General features: G+C 44.4%; 1 protein-coding gene across 1 annotated transcript in view; it reads left to right on the forward strand.

Moving 5' to 3' along the window:
* Positions 1-18,162: 18,162 nt before the first annotated feature.
* The window catches only part of tmem200a (transmembrane protein 200A), a gene marked incomplete at its 3' end in the record, with an annotated part of 44,336 nt that continues 35,783 nt past the window's right edge, over positions 18,163-26,715 (forward strand). The window contains exons 1-2 of the mRNA XM_084314195.1: positions 18,163-18,205; positions 21,898-21,983. The remainder of the gene's footprint in view (positions 18,206-21,897; positions 21,984-26,715) is intronic.

Below are 26,715 nucleotides of genomic sequence, written 5' to 3' on the forward strand. Positions count from 1 at the left end.
GTCTTTATCGTTTGCTAACCAGCGTTGTCTTCTCCTCTCTCCTTCAAGGATACCCCCCCTGCGCTTCCTGCACGCACACACTCTCCAACTGGTGTCTCGGGATCTGGTTAGTACACGCATACGAACAACAGCCTGACACATTTACATTTTACACCACATTAGTTTTACATGTTAGACACATGCATCCACACACATAGGTTATTCTGTATTACACACCTCATTCACATGTTCCCAGCTGGCACACACAGACGTCCCCCACTTAGGCCCCATTAGGATAGTATTGTTTATTTCCCTGTTGTATATTTCTATTAAATCTGGTTTATTTTATCATCCGATTCCTGTGTCTGTCTGTCCCGGGGTACTGCCACTTTTGACCACTTGGTTCGACCGTAACAAAAACTTTATTTCTACAAGTATGCAAAAAGGTTTAGTTGCAAGGAAGATGGCAAAAACCTGAGGCTAGTTAGACAACCGCCAATTGCCACAAGTCCAACCTATGCTAACTAAAGGGAACCAAGGGAACACAGACAAGGGAACACAGACAAGGGAACACAGACAAGGGAAAGCAAAAAATAAGCTGAGTAACACATAGGGGCGAATTCACAAAGGGATTGCGCATCTTTTTCTGATGCTATGCCTGTGCAAATAGCTCCAAAACACAGTTTGCTATTCACAAAGCAAGCACAAAGGGTGAAATGCGGTGCTGCTAACTGCGTTTCCATCAGCATTGCGTCTCTGTCCATCGGTGCTATCTGCGGGTATTTAAATTAGGTAATATGGGCGGAATATGTGCCCCTTTCTATGCAAATGAGCCTCATCGAAAAAACACTCCAATTCACAAAGCGGCGCTAATTGCCATGCGCAGTTAAAGCAATGTTATTCACGTCTTCAGAGATTTGGTGGTAACTAAGCGCATTTATTTAAAGGGGTGTCATTGCCAGTCTCAGGTGACCATGACAGCAGTAATTGTTGCCAGGCGAAGGCATCGTAATGCCAGGCGTGCTTGTGAAATAATATTTCTAATGAGAATATCACTTTTTGATTTAAGTGAGACCAAAATCATCCGGAGACACAGGTTACCAGCTCAAGCAATTCTTGATCTACTCAATGAAATCAAGGATGATATTGAGCCAGCCACCCAGAGATCCCATGCAATCTTGTTTATTATTTAAATATTGTTATTTAGCGTTGTCGGCTTCCCCAATGTTGTCGGCATTATTGACTGCACCCACGTTCCAATTGTACCACCAAGCGAAAACGAACATGTTTTTAGAAATAGGAAGCAAACATATTCAATCAACACCCAGGTAGTGTGCATTGCTAATATGTGTGCTAATATGTAATTAATAACGAATGTGGTTGCCAAATTCCCTGGGTCTCTGTGCACGACTACAGACAAAATGTTTAGGAACAGCAGTCTATACGGAATGATGACACAAACGTTTGTCTGCTCAAAATAATTTATTTGGGGATGACATGACAAACAAATACAATGACGAAAGATAGTGACAAAAACAAAGGATGCAATGTGTCATGAAAATACAAATTAAGCAAGCTCTATACATTAGGAAATAAACTAAATACAATACGAAATAAACTAAATACAAATGGTGTGTTACAGCCACAGCCAGGGCTTTTCTCTCCCCTGTGTGTGTCAGCAGGTTTCCAGCTGTCAATATAATCAGATATACGAGTCATTTTGGGTGAAGACCTGACGGGATTATTTGACAATTTATACGTGAGGAATATTTCACAATTTGGATGGAATATCCCACAATAGCTCGCAAAGACAGAGCAAATAGCGGATGCCTAGGATGCTATTAGCACACACAATCCATTCTTTGTGAATTCGCCCCATAATGTACACATGCTCAACAACAGGAGTTATTTACATAATTCAATTGAGCTGCTTATGACAAGAGCATTGAATGTCTGTAATGCTGAACACTGCTCAGCCATATGCAACAATAACCCTGATAACACAATAGCTGTCCATTTAAACAGGCCAACCACCTTTCTAGACAAGGGGGGGGGGGGTTCTAAAAGAAACACTTCTTAACCAAGAAGCCTTTTGGATAACATTTGGGACTCACTTTGGGCTTAATGGTTGGGCTCAATTTATACCTACCTACTGCTTTCACTGTATATTTTGTACCCAGTCTTAACCGTTGGCCCAAAAAGTGTCCATTTCTGTTTTCGTTTTTGAGGACTGCATACCTTTTTTGCAAAGCTTAGCTTAGAGCCTGGTCTCTTTTGAAAAGTAACATTCTGAAGTTACTAAAGCAAAAAAGGAAAATCACTTTTAGTGCTAATGAAATAGAGTAACAGAGGTTTGAACTTGAACTTGAACTTGGACTAACATTTCTCTTTAGTGGTTGCCATATTCCTGTTTTTAAGTTCCAGCATAGAGGTATGAGCTGGAAAACACTGTGGTTCCATATCCTGAAGTCTTATGTAGTACAGGTCCAGATTTTATAAAAATCCATCCAGAAATGAGTGCTTGAGAAAGATTTTTAGTAAACCGTGTACCAAAAATAAATGCCAGGATTTTTCACTCGTCAACTTTCACCCACCCTCATTGGAAGCGGACACTCGTTGGCTACAACGGTGACCAATCATTTTCGCCATCAGCAGTGATTGGTCAGTTCTAGAGCGTATATAGTTAGATGTGGTCATTTGACGAGCAGCCTGTAAAAAGACGCTCGCCTGACATATTGTCATGTAACTCGAGAACCGAGGCGCGCAATTGGTCGAGTGAGGTGGCGTTCGAAAGCCAGCAAATTTAACTTTCGAACGGTGCACGTTAAGAGGTCGCCTGTTCATTGTATATTGCTGTTGCACTTTACTGCTACATTTGCACTTGTTGTACTGTACTTGTGCTTTATAATGACAATACATTTGAATATAATCTAATCTAATCGAATGATGAATTTGATTTATCATAAAACACAAGGGTGATGGGGAAGTAAAATCACAAACAGCGGAGGAGACAATCTATAAGGGGGAATTAAAACAAGCTAACCCTAAAAACAGCCCAGAGACTAAACAACCACAGCTAGCGCACAAGAAAAACTGGCTACCATCAGTATGAGAGGAACTGAATGTGTGAAAAGTCACCGGGTGATTCTGCATCTGGAACTGATCTTTTCCAGTTGTTGCTGGGAATATAGGTCAACCTGTTGCAGGAGAGCTGAATCAGTGGTGCATCTGTTCACAGTTCAATATCCAACACCAAACATGCGAGCAGAGGTGAGGTGAGCATTACTTAGCTTGGGGAAGTGCAGTGGTGTTGGTTCCCAAGTCAAGGCATCGCGTTGGTTTCTGCTCTGTAGTGGTTGGGTTGGTTTCTGCTCTGTAGTGGTTGGTTTCTGTTCTGTAGTGGTTGGGTTGGTTTCTGCTGTGTAGTGGTTGGTTTCTACTCTGTAGTGGTTGGGTTGGTTTCTGATCTGTGGTGGTCTGGTCGGAGAAGAGCTGGAGTGACATTGTAGAGGCTTGAAGAACCATAGCAGATGATCTGTATCGTGAGACTTCCTTGTCGGAACCAGTCTGCCACTCCATATCTCCTTCTTGGATTTATCTCCAAGCTTAGGCCCAGAAGGAGAAGAAAGGGGCAGGCACAAAAAAAAGCAGAGTGGCAGTTCACACAGTCTTAGGTCAAAACAATTAAAGCACAGGAAAGATACTGTCCACCTGTGATGTACACGCCTCCCATGCACTCTTTTTGTTTTCTATGTCACCGCTTTGCTTGTGCATATGCATCCTTGTGTGCATGCTGGAAGAACATGTACATGTAAAAACATGTTAAAATTGTTTTGGATCTTGGCAAGTCAGAGTTACAAACAACAGGAAGTATAAAACAGTGAAGTAAAAAAAATAAGTTAAAACAACAACAGGGAGTATAAAACAGTGACACACAGGTTACAGTGAGTCAGCCAGTTTGAACAGATGGGTTTTTAGTTGGGATTTAAAAGTTGATATGGAGTCAGACTGTCAGACATGTGGGGGCAGGGAGTTCCAGAGTCTGGGAGCAGAGCAGCTGAAAGCTCGAGCACCCATGGTGCTGAGGCGTGAGCTGGGGATGGATAGAAGTCCAGTAGAGGATGAGCAGAGTACTCCTGGAGGAGGTCAGTGATGTAGATGGGGGCTAGATTATGGAGCGCTTTGAAGGTGAGTAGAAGGTTTTTGTAATCGATCCGGTAATGCAGTGGTTCCCAAAGTCGGGGTCGCGACCCAAAGGTGGGCCGCGAGCAGCCACGGGAGGGCCGCGAGATGATTTAAAAAATAAATAAAAAATAAATCTTTTTAATTTTTTAATTTTTTTCAGGCCACTGAACTTAGAAGCAGGCCAGGACAGTGTTTCTAGTTGTATTCTAAAATTCTATTCTATTGTATTCTAAAATGTGACTATATGGTTTTATATTAACTTAATAAATAAACAAAAACGAAAAATCTACTTATTTCAACGAACATTTCAAACTAAATAACAGATTATGCACATAAAACGCTGAAAACAACCGAAGCAACAATAGTATTTTAATGAGGCTATTATTGTTATCATTATTATTTTGCAACAAGTTAGCCCTCTCATAAATAGCACATATAAATGAATAACTAACTTGAACTAACTTAATAGGATTGAAGTGATATTTGGCTTAAAAAATCGGTCGCCTGGCAAAAAGAAAATAAAAAAAAAGCCTGACGATGTGCATTGGGCCGCGGCTCTCTGACGCCTTATTTTCTGGGTCCCGGCCTGAAAAGTTTGGGAACCCCTGCGGTAATGCACAGGGAGCCAGTGTAATTGAATGAGAACAGGGGTGATGTGGTCAGATGAGTTGGTGCGGGTGATGATCCTGGTAGCAGACTTCTGGATGATTTGGAGTCTGTTGAGGAGTTTGGTGGGAAGGCCGGTGAGGAGAGTATTGCAGTAGTCCATCCGGGATGTGACGTATGAGTGGACCAGGGTTTCAGTGCTAGATTGGGACAGAGATGGGTGGAGTCTGTAAATGTTACGTAGGTGAAAGAAAGCAGTCCGGGTGATGTGTCTAATGTGTGGTGCAAATGAGAGGGAGCCGTCCAGAGTGACACAGAGGCTTTCTGACTTGGGGAGAGAAGGGTACAGGAAAGCCTGTCGATGGTGATGTTTGGAACTAGGGTGTGATATGGTGAGGGTGGATTTGGAACTAGGGTGTGGTAGATATGGTGAGGTGGATTTGGAACTAGGGTGTGATAGATATGGTGAGGTGGATTTGGAGCCGATGACCAGGGCCTCAGTTTTGCTGCCATTTAATTTCAAGAAATATCTGCTCATCCAATTCCTGATGTCCTCAAGGCAGGTGGTGAGGGAGGTAGGGGGAAGTTCAAGTTTCAAGTTTCTTTAATAGTTGTCATACAGAAGTACAGAATACTTTTGTACAAAATGCTTCTTACTGTTGCGCTCCAGAGACTGTGCATGACAAGATAAGTATGAAATAAAAACATAGTAAAAATTAGAAGAGAAAAAAAAAAAAAGAGGTCACAGTGTTCAGTTTAGACATATGTACAATGTTCGTAGACGTAGTTACCATACAATATACAATACTGTGCAGTGTACTAATATACAATACTATATAGTGCAAGGCATAAATGGACGAGGTGCAGTTTAGGTACAGTTCACAGTAGGTGTACGAGTTGTAGTGCAAATCCTTTATCAATAAATATAAAGTGTAAGTGTGTTTGTGTGATCTAAGTGTGGAGAGTGGGTGCTGCAGTGTGTTGTTTGTTTGAGTGAGTGTGTGTGTGCGTGTGGGTGTGTGTGCTGTGTGCATTTGATGGTTGTTGCATAGTGATTATTGTTCGTTTAGCGATTATTGTTCGTTTAGCAGCCTGATGGCCTGGGGATAGAAGCTCCTTCTGAGTCTTTCTGTGCTCGCCATAAGACTCCGGTATCGCTTGCCTGACGGCAGCAGTTCAAAGAGGCAGTTGTTCGGGTGGCTCGAGTCCTTAATAATTCTCTTAGCCTTCCCCTTGCACCGCTTGTTGTAAATGTTCTGGAGGGTGGGAAGCCCCCCTCTAATTGTGCGTTCGGCTGAACGTGTCACTCTTTGTAGTCTGCTACGGTCTTGTGCAGTGCTATTCCCAAACCAGGAGGTGATGTTGCCGGTCAGGATGCTCTCTATTGTACATGAGTAGAAGTTCCTAAGGATCTTCTGGCTGACTTGGAACTTCCTTAGGCGCCTGAGGAAGTAGAGGCGTTGTCGTGCCTTCTTCACAACACTGTCAATGTGTGTGGTCCATGACAAGTCCTCGGATATGTGGGCTCCGAGGTACTTGAAACTGTTCACTCTCTCAACTGGTGCCCCGTCGATGCTGAGGGGGCTGTAGTCCTTGACCCCCGACCTCCTGAAGTCCACAATCATCTCTTTTGTTTTGCTGACGTTCAGGGAGAGGCAGTTCTCCTGACACCACTGTGACAGGTTCTCTACCTCTTCCAGGTAGGCCCTTTCGTCGTTGGCAGAGATCAGGCCCACCACTACTGTGTCATCAGCAAATTTGATGATGGTGTTGTTGTTCCGCTGTGCTACGCAGTCATGTGTGTACAGGGAGTAGAGGAGGGGGCTCAGAACACAGCCCTGGGGGGCCCCTATGTTGAGCGTGATGGATGAGGAGGTGCAGTTGCCGGCTCTTACCACCTGGGGTCTGCCCGTCAGGAAGTCCAGGACCCACTGGCACAGGTCATAGTTCAAGCCCAGGTCCCTGAGCTTGGCTATGAGTTTGGAGGGGACTATGGTATTGAATGCTGAGCTGTAGTCGATGAACAGCATTCTCACATAGTTCCCCTTCCTCTTGTCCAGATGTGATGCTGCTGTGTGCAGCACATGGGCTATGGCGTCCTCCGTGGACCTGTTGGGGCGATATGCAAATTGCAGAGGGTCCAGGTTGATGGGGAGGGAGGAACAGATGTAGCCCTTCACTAGCTTCTCAAAGCACTTCATGGCTATGGAGGTGAGGGCTACAGGGCGGTAGTCGTTGAGGCAAGCGGGCGTAGATTTTTTGGGTACAGGGATGATGGTGGACTTCTTCAGACAGGTGGGGATGACGGCCTGTTCCAAGGACAGGTTGAAGATGTCAGTGAAAACCGGGGCCAGTTGGTCGGCACAGACTTTTAGGACGCGGCCGGGGATGCCGTCCGGTCCTGCTGCCTTCCTGATATCCACTTTTTTAAAGATCCGTCTCACCTCATGCTCTGTTACCCTGAACACTGAGTCTCCATCAGCAGACCCCCCCCCCCCCATTGCCGTGGTTTGTAGGCTGGTGTTGTTATTCACAGCCTCAAACCTCGCATAGAAGGAGTTGAGATCATTTGCTAAGGAGATGTCACTGTTCAGTTTGAGGGGGGTTCCTTTGTAGTCTGTCATTGGAAGGTCAGTGGTGGGTTTGGAGGAGATGTAGACCTGTGTGTCATCGGCAAAAAAAGTGAAAATGGACCCCATGGTGATGGAGGATTGTGCCCAGGGGGAGGAGATAGATTGTGAATAGGAGGGGACCCAATACTGACCCCTGGGGAATGCCCAGTGAAACAGCTGAACACCCTGACTTGTGAGTCCTGAGTTGTACAAACTATTGTCTGTCAGTGAGGTATGATGTGAACCAGGAGAGTGCAACACCAGTGCATCAACATAAAAATGTTTCTCGACCTGTCTGCTGCATTTTATACAGTCTGCGTCACTGGCACAGCTCTCTCCTGGCTCCGGTCATATCTCTCAAACAGGAAACAGTTCATCACCATCAACAACTCCAGATCCCCCCGTGCCCCAGTTAACCAAGGAGTACCTCAAGGTTCTCTCCTTGGCCCCCTCCTTTTCATAATTTACATGCTTCCCCTTGGCCAGATCATCCACCAACATGGCCTCAAGTTTCACTGCTACGCTGACGACACTCAGCTCTATGTATACACCAACCCCTCCACACAGCTCCCTCCCCAGTCCCTGTTGAACTGCCTGCACAACCTCAAAACCTGGATGTCATCACATTTTCTCAAAATCCTATCCGGGGTGACCCACAAAGCCCTGGGTAGGCTCCAGTACGTTCAGAACCCGCACCAAACCCTGGCCACACATCACCCCCACCCTCATACACCTTCACTGGCTTCCTGTAAAATCTTGTGTCACCTTCAAGATCCTCCTGCTCACATATAAATCCCTACATAACCCCTCCCGGAATCACCACTCCTCTGACACAGGCTTACTTACATCCCACAAGCCAGGTTGCGGACCTTTGGGGACAGGGCTTTTAGTGTCGCTGCCCCCACCTTTGGAACTCCCTCCCCATGGACATCGGAAATGCTAATTCTCTTGTCCACTTTAAAAACCTGCTGAAAAGGGCGGTCAGGTGGCGTAGCAGAGATTGCGCTCATCACCAATGCAAGAGGCTGCGGTCTCGACTCCCAGAGTCAGCATTGCCTTGGCTTGGGCTGATCGCTATACTAACTCGTTTGGCTGGGTTAGGGGGAGGGAAGCCATGGGTGGGAAACTGGCATTGTGGACAGCGACGCCTACAGGTCAGGTCTGGGCGCTTGCTCAGCGGAGGCAGGACTTGAGGAAGGCAGCGTGACCTCCCATGCGTTACACTTCACCAATGAGAGCCCTCGCTGCCAGGTGAGAAGAGAGCCACTGGCTGTCGCCGCACGTGTTGGAGGAAGCGTGCGGATACTTCAGGGTTCCCTTGTACCGACCAGTAGGATAACATGCGCACAACAACCAGGTAGGGGAGGGGGGGGAATTGGCACAACGACTAAATTGGGACGGGGAGAAAACAGAGAAAAATCTGAGAGAGATACAAAAAGAAAATACAAAAAACTGCTGAAAACCTCTTCACCCAGGCCTATGGTCTCTGATGCTCCTGAGCATCCTATTCATTCCGTTTGTTCTATTTTGTTTTGTTCTGTTCTGTTTGCTCTGTTCTGTTTTTGTATTTTGTTTCTTAGTTTAGGTCACCGTTACCGTTATCCCCCTTTTATTGTAAAGCGCCTTGGGGACGTGAAAGGCGCTATATACATTCAAGCCATTATTATTATTACCAGTGATCCCAATGCCAGCCAGGCGGTCCAGGAGTAGTGCAGTGCTGTGCAACAACTTTATGTTCACTCATGCTGCGGCTGAAGGAAGTGGCGGATATGGAGGCGACTGTTGGAGTGAAGTGGGGGCTGCTGTTGAAGGACCCCCAACCTGACCCAGCCGGCTTCATTCTTCCTGAGCATCCCTAATGCGTTCGCGGAGAGGCTGTTCTCCCTCATGACCGGTGCATCGACGGACCAGAGAAAAAGATGCAGCGTGGAGAGTGAAATTCAAGTCAAAGCGAATTTCTCTCTGACATGTCAAGATTTGTATAAATATGCTCTTGGTCAGAAGGCTCTATTTGAAGCTGCACGGTCCAGTAATAAATATACATTCCTCACTTGCACTATGGTGCTCTCCATGGTGCTGAAACCTTCACTATGGTGCTCTCCATGGTGCTGAAACCTTCAGAGTTTTGGGAGCAGTAATGAAGGTGCAATTTATATTGGCCTGCAATTTATGTTTTTTTCCCTAGTGTTACAGCCTTTTGCTTAGCCTACTGTTGTGTTTTTGAGTTGGTTCCTATTGTTCACTGCTGTTTTAATTTGTATGTGTATATATGTATTTCACTTGTGCAGGATAACTTCTTTATACAATGGCATGCAAATTTCTCGATTCTGATTGGCTAAAACAGTCAAGTTACACATGGTTATTTGTCATTATACAATGGCATGCAAATTTCTCTATTCTGATTGGCTGAAACAGTCAAGTTACACGTGGTTATTTGTCATAACCCCACGCTCTTGGTCCCAGGACCCGCCCACAACCGAATTACGATCAATCCGCCAATTGTGGATTTAGAAGTGAAAGCAAGATGACAATAACCTTACGAATGAATATGTTGACAGCGTCATAACGACTAAATCAAAAACGATTCTGTCACGGCGAATGTGTTCGTTTCTTACACAATGTTGGATTATGTAATTGGTGGGTCATGAGTCATTGTGGAACAAAATAAATATCGCGCAAATTGATTGATTGATTGATTAATTGCACATTTTATTACTGTCCGCCTTGTTTCCAACTGGTTAAGCTTGGCGACTCTTTCGAAGTCGCCCTCTTTCGAAGTTGGTTATGCTTAGAGTTTGTCTTTAGAGCAGGGCGATAGACCACCAGCCCTGATTCCAAACTCTAAGCATAACCAACTTCGAAAGAGGGCGACTTTGAACGAGTTGCCAAGCTTAACCAGTTGGAAACAAGGCAGACAGTAATACAATTTGCAATCAATCAATCAATCAATCAAACAATTCAATAATCCACGCTCACTTAAAACAGTGCACCTTCCAGCTGCTTCTATAGAAAGTAGGTTAAAAAAATTACCTCCTATAGGGCAAAGAAAACTTATTTTTTCCCCCTATAGGGCAGAGAATTTTTTTTAACCTACTTTCTATAGAAGCATCTAAGAATGAAGTTCTATAGAAAGTAGGTTAAAAAAAAGAAGTTGGATGTGTTAGTTTGTTGGATGTGTTAGTGCAAACAGTTGGATGTGTTAGTTTGTTGGATGTGTTAGTGAGAACAGTTGGATGTGTTAGTTTGTTGGATGTGTTACTGAGAACAGTTGGATGTGTTAGTTGAGAGACAGTTGCACTTCCAAGCTGCTTCCACAAGGAGGCAACTTCTCTTTTTTTTTTTGGGAACTACATTTTCTGCGGATGGTTTTGTCAATAAATCTTCAATTAATGTGTGTTTATTGTATAGCAATAAGGTTGGATGACATCGGCCATTGTATAAAAGCATTAGATCACACGACAGAGTGGGTTATAGAAATTAAATCACACCTATGGGGGTCTAACGACCCTCGGCTGCGCCTCTGGCCTAACAACCACCCATAGGCGTGATCTAATTTCTATAACCCACTCTGTCTCGTGATCTAATGCTTAATTGTAGGCCTACTCATGCTGCGCATGTCATTATACATCCTGTGTAGAGAGACCATGTGTACATCTTAACTATTGATTGATTGATTGATTGATTGATTGATTGATTGATTGATTGATTGAAAACTTTATTAACAGATTGCAGAATGGGTACAATACAGTACATCTCAATACAAACAACTGCTAAGAGGATGAAGACCACAGATCGTCTTGTTTACATAAGGGTCCTCCATTTTCAATTCATCAATGCAATATTTGTATTTGAACTATAGCCATAGGACTCGGGAACCTCTAGAGGTCGGTACGTTGGTAGGTAATTTAACAGCATGTTGGATTGCATGGTATGGTTTTCTATATACTTATGAGTATAATAAGCAATTAAGACAACAATATTAAGTTTTTAATACATGACATGGTGGGTTTGGGGCCTGTCAGTTTTACAGCTAAGCATTCAAAAGGGGAGTGGTGGGGGACAGTGACAGCAGTGACTTTAACAGGCGCCCCAAAAAGTGACCATTTTAGTTTTCGTTTTTGAGGACTGCATACTTGTTTTGCAAACCAAAATACTATACTTTATACTTATAGCACCTGCATAAGCCTGGTCTCTTTTGAAAGATACTGTAACATTCTGACGTTTCAGATACAATAAACAAAGATCACTTTTAGTGCTAATGAAATAGAGTAACATAGGTCTGAACTTGAGTTGAACTTGTGTACTCACGTTTTTCTGTAGTAATTGCAATATCCAAAAGTATCTTTCTAAAACAATTGGTATCCAGTGCAACAGGGTTTACTAATAGGCATAACCTGGAGGGACAGCTGCATTGCCACTTGCCAGGTCTCAGTGAGGCATAAAAAAATCAAGCTTTCTGTCCACAAAGAAATCTGAGACCAGCGGGGCCTTATTAGTGAGTGATCTTACGTTGAAGAGACATAGTTTCAAACAGTTGAGTGGTGCGTATGCGGCTGATTTAAGCAGAGGGGATGACACACTGTGATTAACAGAACGGACAGTGTGTGGGGGCCGTGGTTCAGTGGACCAGACAGAATGGATTATTTTGTTACTGTTCTGCTGTGTGTATTTAAAGTTTCGTCCAGATCCACGGTGAATATATCTTGGTCGTTTTAGAATGCTACGATGGTGGGCAAGCAGAGCTGGAGGGGTCCTGGAGTAAAACTGGAGACATAGCAGCACCGTTACAGAGTAACATAGTGGCAGAGTCACTCTCATGACCGTGAAACACAAGGTCAGTTAAGACATTGGTCATCTGCTCAGTGCAGTTCTTGAGCACACGGCCAAGGATGCCATCAGGGCCAGCCGCCTTACGTGCATTAGGCCTGCTCAGTGCGGTACACACGTCAGTGGGGGAGAGAGTGAGGGGTTGGAAGTTATCAGGGAGGGCAGCCTTGGTGGGCGCCGCCTGGTTGTCCCTGTCAAAGCAGGCATAAAGGTTATTGAGCTCATCAGGGAGGGAGGGGTCAGTGATTGGTGGAGCGTTGTTGGTGGGTTTATAGTCTGTGATGGCCTTCAACCCTTAGCTTGTGGCTGTGCTGGGCCCGCTCAATTGAACAGTAGGCCTGCGTGTCACCAGATAGATCTAAAAGAGGTGCCACGTGCCTTTAGTAATGTACGGACCTCTCTGGACCAATCAGATCCAAGGCAGCAGATTCAGCACCAATCAGACCCAAGGCAGCAGATTCTGGGTTTCAGGTTTCAGGTTTTTATTTAGACTCCACAACATACAGATCATTAATCCAGCATACATTGCTGTCAAGGATAGTAACGTAAAAGCCTCTTGACTTATTTCCATCGTTGTCCTTGGGTGTCAAGGATGCTAGAAACACACAACTCATTACAGAATTAATCACAATTATTATCTTTGCATAATAATAATGGCACAACCCTAAATTAATACAAACAAAGCACATTTGTTGATACAATGTTCATGTTCACCAATCAGATCCAAGGAAGCAGATTCAGGACCAATCAGATCCCAGGCTGCAAATTCAGGACCAATCAGATCCCAGGTTGCAAATTCAGACACATTCAACCTTTTTTTCTTGATGCAGAGGAACTTTTAGGAATCCTAATACATGATCATATTACAAGTGGCATTAATGCCAAAATGAGTATAGATTTGTTATATTTATGAGTATAATTATATAGTTATTATAATTATATAATACTCAAATACCGTAATTCCTCTAATAGTGACCCGGGCTTGTATTTGTTTCAACTGTAGCGGGTACCAGGCTTTTATTAGGAGGAGGCATGTATAAGAGAGAGGCCTATATTTCTAATTTTCAAACAGATCATAATGAATAAATCAACATTTTGTGTCAGTTTGAACCCAGTAAAATGTACTGGGTTAATTTATTGAAACCAAGTACTGTATGAAATAGTAAACAGTGCAATTACAGTTGGTCATTGGTCATTTCAACGTTTTCAAAGTGAAATCAAGTAACTTTACCTTAGCAGCTCCGGGTACTGTAGGTAGCAACGTTAGCTCTCATAAAGTTAGTCAGTTAGCAGCTTCAGGTACTGTAGGTAGCAACGTTAGCTCTCATAACGTTAGCAGCTCCGGGTACTGTAGGTAGCAACGTTAGCTCTCATAACGTTAGCCAGTTAGCAGCTCCGGGTACTGTAGGTAGCAACGTTAGCTCTCATAACGTTAGCCAGTTAGCAGCTCCGGGTACTGTAGGTAGCAACGTTAGCTCTCATAACGTTAGCCAGTTAGCAGCTCCGGGTACTGTAGGTAGCAACGTTAGCTCTCATAACGTTAGCCAGTTAGCAGCTCCGGGTACTGTAGGTAGCAACGTTAGCTCTCATAACGTTAGCCAGTTAGCAGCTCTGGGTACTGTCTCATAATGTTTCCACTCGGAAAGTAGTGTCGCCATGCTTGCTCTGTTGTTGTTGTGTTACGTGCTGCGTGCGACCCGTGTTCCATACGGAAGTAAGGAGAGGTTCGCTCACGCGTATATTAGTAACCCGGTTTGTATTAGGAGGTCGGCTTATAATTGCTTAGCTCAACAGAGCACCTGGACATTAATAGAGAGTCGGTTTTTAATTGAATACAGGTCACTATTAGAGGAAATACGGTATGTATCATTCCAAGTGATCAACCAATGGGTCTGGGAGAAAAATTCAATGAAAAAACACGTGCAGACAAGGCTTAGTCATGTACTGTGTGTTTGTGTGTGTGGATGTCATGCATCACATCACACATAGAGCATTTAGCAAAACATAAATAATACAAGACAGATACAGAAGAAAGAAAGAAAGAAAGAACAAAATAAAGAGACAGATAAAAAGACAAATGAAAGCCCTCTGATAGTTCCCATTGGTCATTGCCTGATCTCCTGTCAGTCATATCCCTGGTCCCGCCCAGTAGAACTAAAGCCAATTTAAAATTTAGATTGATATAAAATTAATACCCATTTCTTCTCTCCCTTCTCCTCTCTTGTTCATCTCCTCTCCTTCCATCTCTCCCCTCATCTCCTTCCCTCTCTCCACTCCTCCTCTCCTTCCCTCTCCACTCCTCTCGTCTCTCCACATCCATCCCCTCCTCCTTCTCTCCTCTCTCCCATCCTCTCATTCCCTCTCTCCCCTCATCTCCTTCCCTCTCTCCACTCCTATTCTCAGCCTCCTCTCCTTGCCTCTCTCCACACCCATCCCCTCATCTCCTTACCTCTCTCCACTCCTATTCTCCGCCTCCTCTCCCCTCTCCCCCCACCCATCCCCTCCTCCTTCTCTCCTCTCTCTTCTCACCTCTCTGCTCTCTCCCATCCCCTCTCCTCTCTCATCCTCGCAGTTGCAGAAATGTAAATATAGGATGTGATGCGACACAGGCATTTTGACATCTGCACGTGTTCACACACACACACACACACACACACACTGGAACGTCCTTGATATGAATCTATCTTCCCCAGTGTGTGTGTGTGCGTGTGTCTATGTGTGTATAATAACTTCCTGTCATGTCTCTAGGGCTTTTGGCTTCTAACTCAATATGAACATATGCACGCACACACACATACTGTATTCAGAACATTCAGATGGCTTATTGCTCTGCGATCCATACATTATTTAAATCAAACCAGTTTAGCGTTGCGAGCAGCTAAAAAAGAGATTTTTTTTGCGGAAAAAAATCTAATCTACGAATTCCAATCTGGCTTCAGAACATCCCACTCCATCAGACACATGCCTTCTCTATTTAAACGACCACATCAAACAAGAGGTGGACGCGGGCAAATACTGCGGCATGGTCATGCTGGACCTACAAAGGCCTTCGACACTGTCAATCACACCATTCTGATTGACAAGCTAAAAGCAATTGGTTTTGATAGTCTATCAGTGAGCTGGATGCAATCCTACCTGGAGGGGAGAGAGCAGATGGTGGAGGTAAACGGTACCCTACCCCCCCCCCCCCCCCCCCCCCCTCACAGTAAGCTGTGGTGTTCCACAAGGAAGCATACTAGGTCCGCTACTGTTCCTAATTTATGCAAATGACATGTCGTCAGCTTGTGACTGCAACTTGTTCCTGTTTGCGGACGACTCAGCCCTGCTGGTCTCTGACAAGAACAAGTTACAGGTTGAAAAAACCCTCAGCTCAGAACTAGGCAAAATCTGCATATGGCTCGCTGATAACAAACTATCATTACACATGGGCAAAACAGAGTCCATTCTCTTCGGTTCAAATAACAAACTCAGCAAGACCGACGGCTTCTCAGTTACAGTGGGTGACAATATTGTCACAAGGAAAGAAGATATTACCTACCTGGGTTCCATCCTAGAGGCAAATCTTTCCTGTGACAAAATGGCATCCAATGTAATAAAAAAAGTCAACCAACGAACTCGATTCTTGTACCGGATCTCCTCACTGGTAAACAAGAATACCCTGAAGACTCTAGCAGGAGCACTCATTCAAGGGTACTACGACTATGCTTGCACCTCATGGTACCAAAGCACCTCAAAGGCGCTAAAAACAAAATTACAAACATCTCAAAACAAACTGGTCAGACTACTGCTTGACCTTACTCCTAGAACCCACCTCACCCCTGCCCACTTTGACAACCTAGGATGGCTTAGAGTAGACGACAGAGTACAGCAACTTGCAATGGGCCTGGTCTACAAGATACACTACACGACCAAGGTACCCATGTACATGTCAAAATACTTCCCAAAGGTCAGTGAATACCACGATCACAACACCAGAGGGAGCTCCACAAATCATGTTAAACCCAGATTCGGCTCAAACAAGGGACTAAACACGTTTTGCAATTATGCCACATCAATGTGGAACGCCCTACCCAAAGCTGTAAAGGAATGTGAATCACTACCCACTTTCAAAAACACTCTCAAAAAACACCTAAGGGAGACTGCAACTCGAAACTGGCCCCTGTAAATGTCCGAACACAACCCCCATCCATTGTACAGTAAATTACCAAGTATGGTCTTGTCAATAATCCAATGTACAGTTTTGTTTGTACAGTTGTACAGTGTCCCCCACCCACCCCTCCTACCCAACCTCCCCCCCCCCCCACTCCTACCCAACCCCCCACCCACCCAACCACCTCCAATGTACAGTCCCCCCCCACCCCCACCTACCCAATCCAATGTACAGTTTCTACGTCAAATGTATATACTCTTTTTTCTGGACTCTTTTTGTATCACAAACAGTACTGTAATTGCAAATCTGATGTGTGATAAATGTATAGATGTAGCAGTACTGTCTACCTGTATGTCATGTATGTCATATATGTAACTTACGAATACGATGAATTGAAAATGGGGGACCCTGATGTAAACAAGACGAAAGTCTTTCTCTGGTCTGCATCCCCTTAACAATTGTATGTATTGAGCTGTACTGTACTGTACCCATTCTGCAATCTGTTAATAAAGTTTTCAATCAATCAATCAATCAGCTATTCCCTCTTCCACGCCATGTCGCGTGCGTACAAGTCTCTCTCTCTCTCTCAGGACCAAATACACATAGATAATGTTAACTAAAACTATTGGTTGATTCGTATACCAACAGAGAATTTGTAGGTAGCAAATGACAAATGTGAATTAGATTAATTAAATGTAAAAAAGACGGAGTGGTGGTAGCCTACTGAAAACACTATGGACTGTCTCTCATCCATGTGTCTCTCTCTCTCTCTCTCTCTCTCTCTCTCTCTCTCTCTCTCTCCCTCTCTCTGTAACATTCTCATTTCTAACAGCGTGTGTTATTAAACTCATGGCAGGATGGAAGGACAGCGTCTTCGGAACTCAGAAAATAAAACCCTTTGGTTGTGAATGATGTTGTCTTTAAAGTGGATTATTATTATTGATAATAGCAGGAAAACTCATCACCTGACTCTGTGTTGAAGTTACGTACAGTATGTGATGTTTATCAAACTAATAATAACCAGGACACGGCTTTCATTTGAAAAGAGATTGAGCGACTTTTCCTTCTGTTGGGAGTTATTTCTTCTTCAACGTATTACAAGTGGAGTAACCACGACGTGTCGGAGCAGTTTGACTTCAGGGAGAATGATGTTTAGCCGAGAAGTGGATCACAGTCAATAGAACGCATGATGATCATTCGTGTTTTTAAAACACCACGGAACCCCCTTGTTGTCAACGAGCAGGAGACATAACGCTGTTTCTGAATCGAATGAACTCCAGAAAGAGGAACATCTACTGAGGGACTGCAGCTGCACAAGCGGGTGGTTTTTGCTTCTGTCGTGTCTTTTATTTTGACAGGAGACAAATAAAAGACGCGTCGCTCTGACATCTCAGTCCTGCTGATCGAGTCCTGACAAGAACACAGTTACTTTTCATTCTTACTTCCCAAAAATACATATTTAGGAATTCGAATTGGAAAACTCAGTAAAGGTGCATTGATATTCGATAATTTTTTTTAAATGGGTGTCTTGTTCGTCAACTGATTGCGATGATGAGGTGATTTAATTGGTTCTGTCAGAAACACAAGGATTTTGTTTGGATAATATGAGCTCTGAAGGTCATAAATGTGGATTCTGAGTAGATTTCATATCCACAAAGCTGTTGTCTGCGGTGACGCGCTTGGACGTCGGTCTTCCGTCAAAGTCATATCTTGTAGCTGGAGGCGGATTTGATGCCGATGGACGATACGTGAAGGAACTTCCCCTTCTGTTGTTTCAACAGAGTTGAACCAGAGTCATGGAGGAGAGACTACAGCACTGATGGAGTATTGAGACTGAGGACAACAGGTAAGAACACTGTCTGTCTGTATATGTTCGGTTGTTTTTAGTCGTTGTTCAGTTGTTGTTAGTTGCTTTTAGTTGTTGTTCAGTTGTTGTTTTGTTGTTAGTTGTTGTTCAGTTGTTGTTGTTCAGTTGTTGCATCACTTTGGGAAAGGAAAAAGGTGGAAAAACAGTAAGACTACAGCTCATCGATCGATCACATCAAAACAATCCACCAATACAATCTCAGCAAGGGACCCAGAGAGGGTATTGTCTAGATCCCATAGTCAGAATGTAGTGTCTAGATCCCATAGTCAGAATGTAGTGTCTATATCCCATAGTCAGAATGTAGTGTCTAGATCCCATAGTCAGAATGTAGTGTCTAGATCCCATAGTCAGAATGTAGTGTTGTCTAGATATATACTATAGTCAGAATGTAGTGTCTAGATATATACCATAGTCAGAATGTAGCAGTGGTAGCAGTGGTGAAGCACAAATTATTATATTATATTATATATTATTATTATTATTTTTTTAAACAGAGAGAGAGAATGAATGTGTGCATATACTGTATGTTCATGTCTGTGTAAAAAGTTTTTGTTAAGTGTGACAAATTTTTTCTCACCTACAGTTTGAAAAGCTATTACATTTCCCGGTTTTACATCTCTCCTTCTGACTATGGTATCTAGACACTACATTCTGACTATGGTATCTAGACACTACATTCATCCAGGCGGCAATAGCTAATGTTCTCGATTGTTCTCAATGTGATGTGATGTCATCATCACCACTGGCACTGACTGACTGTGTGAAACTTGAAAGAGAGAGATGATTTTGTATCTTACACATTTGGATGAAGTTGTTGATTTTTTTAATACTGTCTTCTAGGGCTGGGTGATAAAACGATAACGATAACTATCGCGATAAATTATTTCCTCGAAATAAACATGAAACTGGCCACCGTAAATGCCCAAAACCCCCACCACCTCCTAATAGACAGTCTCCTCCCCACCGCATGTATATATTCCCTCCCCGCCGTATGTATATTTCCCTCCCACCCACCCACCCCCTCCTAATGTACAGTCCCCTCCCCATCATATGTATATACTCTGTCTAAGATCTAGGGGTAACAGTACTGTACATTTGAATACCGCTTATGTCACAAATGTATCAGTACTAAATACCTATATGTCCCTATGCCATAAATGTCATGTATGTTGTGTATGTCATAAATGTCTATATTAATTGAAAATGGGGGACCCTGATGGAAACAAGACAAACGTCTTTCTCAGGTCTGCATCCCCTTAACAATTGTATGTATTGAACCGTACTGTATTGTACCCATTCTGCAATCTGTTAAATAAAGTTTTCATTCATTCATTCATTCATTCATTCATTCATTCATTCATTCATTCATTCACGTGGTCGCAAAGTTTCGATATATCGATTTTCCAAGCTTGGATATGAGCACACGCACTAACAACCAATCAGTGAAGGAGATGGCCGAGAGCGAAGGAGACCCGCGCTGCACCTCTGGGTAGTAAACAAGGCTGGCTAGGATCATTAGCTTGCACTGCGCTATTTTATAGTTTACGTGCCGAGTGTGTGTGTGGCGTGAATTCTGACGCCACGGTTATAGTAGTGTAGGGTATACGGTGGACGTCGTTGCAATGTATTGGGGCGGAACAGATTATTTTAGGGATATTTAGTACATTGGAAACATGGCTGGCTAGGATAATTAGCTTGCACGGCGCAATTTTATAGTTTGGCTGGCTAGGATAATTAGCTTGCACGGCGCTATTTTATAGTTTACGTGCCGAGTGTGTGTGTGGCGTGAATTCTGACGCCACGGTTATAGTAGACGTCATTGCAATGTATTGGGGCGGAACAGAGTATTTTAGGGATATTTAGTACATTGTCATGGGATACACTGCTTGCTCTGGCTAACTGCTAACGTGCGCGGACTGATGACGACATCAACTCGAGACATTCGCAGCAGCAAAACAAGTCTATTAATAGCCCGTCCATCGGCGCCGGGCATAAGAAGTTAATTAAACTTGACAGACATTATATCGACGATAATTATCGATATCGAGTTATATGAAAATAATTTTATAATTTTATCGCAATAACGTTTTTGGCCATATCGCCCAGCCCTACTGTCTTCCATTGTGGTGCAGTCAAGGAAACAGCCAAATCCCTCTTCCACTGCTGTTTAATGGAAGCTAGGTTATCTGATGGGTTAAGTGACAGTAACCTGTAAACCTTGGAAACTGACTTCCTATCTGAAGCGATCCTTCTTAATCTGTCATCCATAGCCTTGAGGACCATATAGATTCTTAATAATCTATGGTGCTTGTAAAGGTTCATAAATTGCTTCTTAGGTATGGTATGTGTGTGTGTGTGTGTGAGAGAGAGAGAGCGAGAGAGAGCGAGAGAGAGCGAGAGAGAGAGAGAGCGAGAGAGAGAGAGAGAAACCCCTGTCTGATCACTGCCAGACCCTTATATCTGAAGAGGTCCAAATAATCCTATTTTACACTAGAACAGCAGGCAAACACACTATTTAAATTCCCTCCAAAATACAAATGGTTAAAAACAAGCAACAATGAGTATTAAAACAGCTCTAAACAATAAAGAGATCAACACCATGTTAGATAAATACATTGACAGCTAATTTAACAGTTACAAAGTACAGATTAAAATGGCAAACATGTCAAGGCTTAAATAGGCCAAAGGTAAAAAAATATATATATAATATTAATAACCTAAGGAAAAATGGTTTGACAATGAATGCTGTAAAGCCAGACAAACCTAACCTTGTCAAACCTAAAACACAGAAACTCCACTGACAATGCCCACATCAAATACCATGTGGCTTTAAAAAGTACAACAACTGTTATACAACAAAAAACACAAGTTCAATACTGATGAACTGATTGAGGAAGCAATTGACCAAAATTAATTCTGTGAGTTATGGATGAAAAACAGCTCCTCAAGGGGGGAATCCCAGTGTGGTGACACATGGAAATCATATTTTGAACAATTATTTGAAGATCCAGACCACAAAGCTACACTAACACCTACCCAGTAATCAATAAAAAATCATCAAATCCTGAAATGTTAAAATACCGCAATACCAAACTACAGGAGGCCATAATCAAACCGTTCAATTTGGTTTTTCAAAGTGCACATTTGGAATCTGGAATGAGGGAATTATAATTATTATACATAACCAGTTATGCAGAGCTGCTGTACGATTCTGTTTTAGCCTATGTTTAATAATTTTATTTAAATAATTGTATTTAAATTATTATTATAAATAATAGTCTTACTTGCAATGCTTTGGCAACACAAAATTATATTGTCCCACTCCTGCCAATAAAGCTGATTTTGAGAGAGAGAGAGAGAGAGAGAGAGAGAGAGAGAGAGAGAGAGAGAGAGAGAGAGAGAGAGAGAGAGAGAGAGAGAGAGAGAGAGAGAGAGAGAGAGAGAGAGACACACACACACACACACACACACACACACACACACACAGTGCTCTGGAGAAGTTAATGAATGTAGCATTATCTTTCTTTCTCCCTCTCTAAATTATTTGTGGAATAAGATTATTATAACAAACGTAAACATTTCAATAAATGTATTTTGCTATGGCAACGTGTAAATGTTAATAAAACCCCTGCCCCCACACACGTGTGTTGCTGTGTGTTCCATTCTCCCAGCCGGCTCAGTGACTAGTGGCTGACGTCAGCGTCTGTGGGGGAAGAAAAGATCACATCCCTCCCCTCTGAGATGGCAGACGCTCTGGGTTTGTTTTGATGAATTCATTTTGGTCTTTGGCCAAGAAGACGTTCACATCCTTATTAATTTCAGCTTCTGTGTTCAAGTTTATCAAACTCCAAGACAGACTCTCTCCCTCTTCCTCTGCCTTTGGCTCATCCTCCTCTCTTATCCATTCTTCAATACCAGGACCAAATAAATGTAAATACAGACAGAGATCCAGGCTGTCTGTAGCCGGTAATGTTAACTAAACTGTATTGGTTGATTCTTTGTACCGGTAGCAAGTGGCGCAAATGTTGTGAATTAGATTAATTAATTCGATGAATTCATTGTAAACAAGGCAGAGTGATATAACCACTATGGATTGTCTATTCCAATCAGCTCTCTCTCTCTCTCTCTCTCTCTCTCTCTCTCTCTCTCTCTCTCTCTCTCTCTCTCTCTCTCTCTCTCTCTCTCTCTCTCTCTCTCTCTCTCTCTCTCTCTCTCTCTCTCTCTCACTGTGTGAGTGTGTATCTTTCTTTCTGTCTCCCACTCTCTGTCCCTCTCTGTATCTCTCTCTCTCTCTCTCTACCTATCTCTCTCTTTCTCTCTGTTTCACATTGTAGGATGAAGTCATCTCTGTCTCAACCCGTCTAACATTGACCTTATAATACTGTTTTCATACTTTTTCGACTGTCAATTGGTGGTGAGTCGGACTGAGCTAGTACTTGGTCAATGTCTGTCTCTGCTTTCTATCTCCGACAGTAGATAGATATTCTGCCAATTCATAATCTCTTTTTCGGGACAGATAACATTCTAATCTTCTTTGGCTTTTAGTTTCTTCTTTCCAATATTCCAAATAGTTTCCTTTACATTGTGGTATAATTAGTTTTAGTGTTTGTGTCAGACCAGAGTGTGTCTAAGAGGGGCAGTTAGTCTCGGCACCAACTGACATGAGGGTGTCTAGGGGTCAGGATTTAAGGTGATTAAAACATGCTCTCTTTTGAATGTTAATTATCAGGCTGAACTGTTGTGTCTCCTTGCTGCTGTGGAATGATCTTGGGGTAGAGATGGGGATGAGGAGGTCTGGACTGGCCTTTAAAGCTACTAGTGGAGGAGGTCTGGACTGGCCTTTAAAGCTACTAGTGGAGGAGGTCTGGACTGGCCTTTAAAGCTACTAGTGGAGGAGGTCTGGACTGGCCTCTACAGCTCCTAGTGGAGGAGGAGGTCTGGACTGGCCTCTAAAGCTACTAGTGGAGGAGGTCTGGACTGGCCTCTACAGCTCCTAGTGGAGGAGGAGGTCTGGACTGGCCTTTAAAGCTACTAGTGGAGGAGGTCTGGACTGGCCTCTAAAGCTACTAGTGGAGGAGGTCTGGACTGGCCTTTAAAGCTACTAGTGGAGGAGGTCTGGACTGGCCTCTAAAGCTACTAGTGGAGGAGGTCTGGACTGGCCTCTACAGCTCCTAGTGGAGGAGGAGGTCTGGACTGGCCTTTAAAGCTACTAGTGGATGAGGTCTGGACTGGCCTTTAAAGCTACTAGTGGAGGAGGTCTGGACTGGCCTCTACAGCTACTAGTGGAGGAGGTCTGGACTGGCCTCTAAAGCTACTAGTGGAGGAGGTCTGGACTGGCCTTTAAAGCTACTAGTGGAGGAGGTCTGGACTGGCCTCTAAAGCTACTAGTGGAGGAGGTCTGGACTGGCCTCTACAGCTCCTAGTGGAGGAGGAGGTCTGGACTGGCCTTTAAAGCTACTAGTGGATGAGGTCTGGACTGGCCTTTAAAGCTACTAGTGGAGGAGGTCTGGACTGGCCTCTACTAGGGATGCCCCGATCACGTTTTTTGCCACCGATACCGATCACCGATCATCGCGAGCCATATCGACCGATCCGATACCTATAGTTTTTGATTAAATATATATATAATTTTTTTTTTATAAAATATATATATTATATAATTAGACTTGTACTTGTATTATCTGCGAGACATCGCCACCACGCAACAAGCTCCACTGTCTGTGTGTACTCGAGTAGCCTCGAGCTACTGCCAGGATTCTCCGGAGCTGCACCTGGACCCTATACTCGAGTAGCCTCGAGCTACGGCAAGGATTCTCCTGCGCTGCAGATGGACCCTATTGATATAACGTTACTGTGCTTTGGTCATATCACATTCAACATGCCCTCAGCTCGAATATGCGTCGAATCAGTGTTATAAGACATTGATATCAGGAGCTATCTGTAGCTACTGCTAGCCGGATATATAACGTTAATATTTAGTATATTTTAGTTCAATGGGACATTTCGTTTTGAACAGTGAACTAACTTGCGCTAACGAGAGCTAACAGGTATCATACATGTCTCTGCTAGACTATTGCTGGAGCATTTGTTGATATCAGGAGCTATCGGTAGCTAGCCGGCTAGATACCGTTCGGTTAGACAATGCCTCATCATGTATTAAACTAAAAGTGAATAGTTGACTGGGTCATTTTGTAACGTTAGCTCAGGGAGACGCCATCCTCCCGTCCCACTAGACTAGACTAGACCCGTGTTTACATGCGTGCGGGAGGGGCTGGAGGGATGAGCAGACGCCGCACCACCCGGTGTCTGAGACAGAACTGAGACAGCGAGTGAGATCGGTTTTGACGATCGGCGAAAATAAAGCATTATCACCGATCACCGATCGCATATTTATACTGATTATCGGCCGATAACGATCGGTGGCCGATCGATCGGGGCATCCCTAGCCTCTACAGCTACCAGTGGAAGAGGTCTGGACTGGCCTTTAAAGCTACTAGTGGATGAGGTCTGGACTGGCCTTTAAAGCTACTAGTGGATGAGGTCTGGACTGGCCTTTAAAGCTACTAGTGGAGGAGGTCTGGACTGGCCTCTACAGCTACCAGTGGAAGAGGTCTGGACTGGCCTCTACAGCTCCTAGTGGAGGAGGTCTGGACTGACCTCTACAGCTACCAGTGGAAGAGGTCTGGACTGGCCTCTACAGCTCCTAGTGGAGGAGGTCTGGACTGGCCTCTACAGCTCCTAGTGGAGGAGGTCTGGTCTGGCCTCTAAAGCTCCTAGTGGAGGAGGTCTGGGCTCTAAAGCTACTAGTGGAGGAGGTCTGGGCTGGCCTCTAAAGCTACTAGTGGAGGAGGATGTCTGGGCTGGCCTCTAAAGCTCCTAGTGGAGGAGGAGGTCTGGGCTCTAAAGCTACTAGTGGAGGAGGAGGTCTGGGCTCGAAAGCTACTAGTGGAGGAGGTCTGGGCTCTAAAGCTACTAGTGGCGGAGGTCTGGGCTCTAAAGCTACTAGTGGAGGAGGTCTGGGCTGGCTTCTAAAGCTACTAGTGGAGGAGGATGTCTGGGCTGGCCTCTAAAGCTAGAGATGGGGATGAGGAGGTCTGGACTGGCCTCTACAGCTACTAGTGGAGGAGGTCTGGACTGGCCTTTAAAGCTACTAGTGGAGGAGGTCTGGACTGGCCTTTAAAGCTACTAGTGGAGGAGGTCTGGACTGGCCTCTAAAGCTATGAGTGGAGGAGGTCTGGGCTCTAAAGCTACTAGTGGAGGAGGTCTGGGCTCTAAAGCTACTAGTGGAGGAGGTCTGGGCTGGCCTCTAAAGCTCCTAGTGGAGGAGGTCTGGTCTGGCCTCTAAAGCTACTAGTGGAGGAGGAGGTCTTGGCTCTAAAGCTACTAGTGGAGGAGGAGGTCTGGGCTGGCCTCTAAATCTACTAGTGGAGGAGGAGGTCTGGGCTCTAAAGCTACTAGTGGAGGAGGAGGTCTGGCCTCTAAAGCTCCTAGTGGAGGAGGTTTGGGTTCTAAAGCTACTAGTGGAGGAGGTCTGGGCTGGCCTCTAAAGCTACTAGTGGAGGATGAGGTCTGGGCTGGCCTCTAAAGCTCCTAGTGGAGGAGGTTTGGGCTCTATAGCTACTAGTTGAGGAGGTCTGGGCTCTAAAGCTACTAGTGGAGGAGGAGGTCTGGACTGGCCTCTAAAGCTCCTAGTGGAGGAGGTCTGCGCTCTAAAGCTACTAGGGGAGTTGGTCTGGACTGGCCTCTAAAGCTGCTAGTGGAGGAGGTCTGGACTGGCCTCTAAAGCTGCTAGTGGAGGAGTTCTGGACTGGCCTCTAAAGCTACTAGTGGAGGAGGTCTGGGCTCTAAAGCTACTAGTGGAGGAGGAGGTCTGGGCTGGCCTCTAAAGCTACTAGTGGAGGAGGTCTGGGCTCTAAAGCTACTAGTGGAGGAGGAGGTCTGGACTGGCCTCTACAGCTACTAGTGGAGGAGGTCTGGGCTCTAAAACTACTAGTGGAGGAGGAGGTCTGGACTGGCCTCTAAAGCTGCTAGTGGAGGAGGTCTGGGCTCTAAAGCTACTAGTGGAGGAGGAGGTCTGGACTGGCCTCTAAAGCTGCTAGTGGAGGAGGTCTGGACTGGCCTCTAAAGCTCCTAGTGGAGGAGGTCTGGACTGGCCTCTACAGCTACTAGTGGAAGAGGTCTGGTCTGGCCTCTAAAGCTCCTAGTGGAGGAGGTCTGGCCTCTAAAGCTCCTAGTGGAGGAGGTCTGGGCTCTAAAGCTACTAGTGGAGGAGGAGGTCTGGCCTCTAAAGCTCCTAGTAGAGGAGGTCTGGGCTGGCCTCTAAAGCTACTAGTGGAGGAGGTCTGGACTGGCCTCTACAGCTACTAGTGGAAGATGTCTGGTCTGGCCTCTAAAGCTCCTAGTGGAGGAGGTCTGGCCTCTAAAGCTACTAGTGGAGGAGGAGGTCTGGGCTCGAAAGCTACTAGTGGAGGAGGTCTGGGCTCTAAAGC

The sequence above is a fragment of the Notolepis coatsorum genome, assembly GCF_963971535.1.
Source record: "Notolepis coatsorum genome assembly, chromosome: 5".
Lineage (NCBI taxonomy): Eukaryota > Metazoa > Chordata > Actinopteri > Aulopiformes > Paralepididae > Notolepis > Notolepis coatsorum.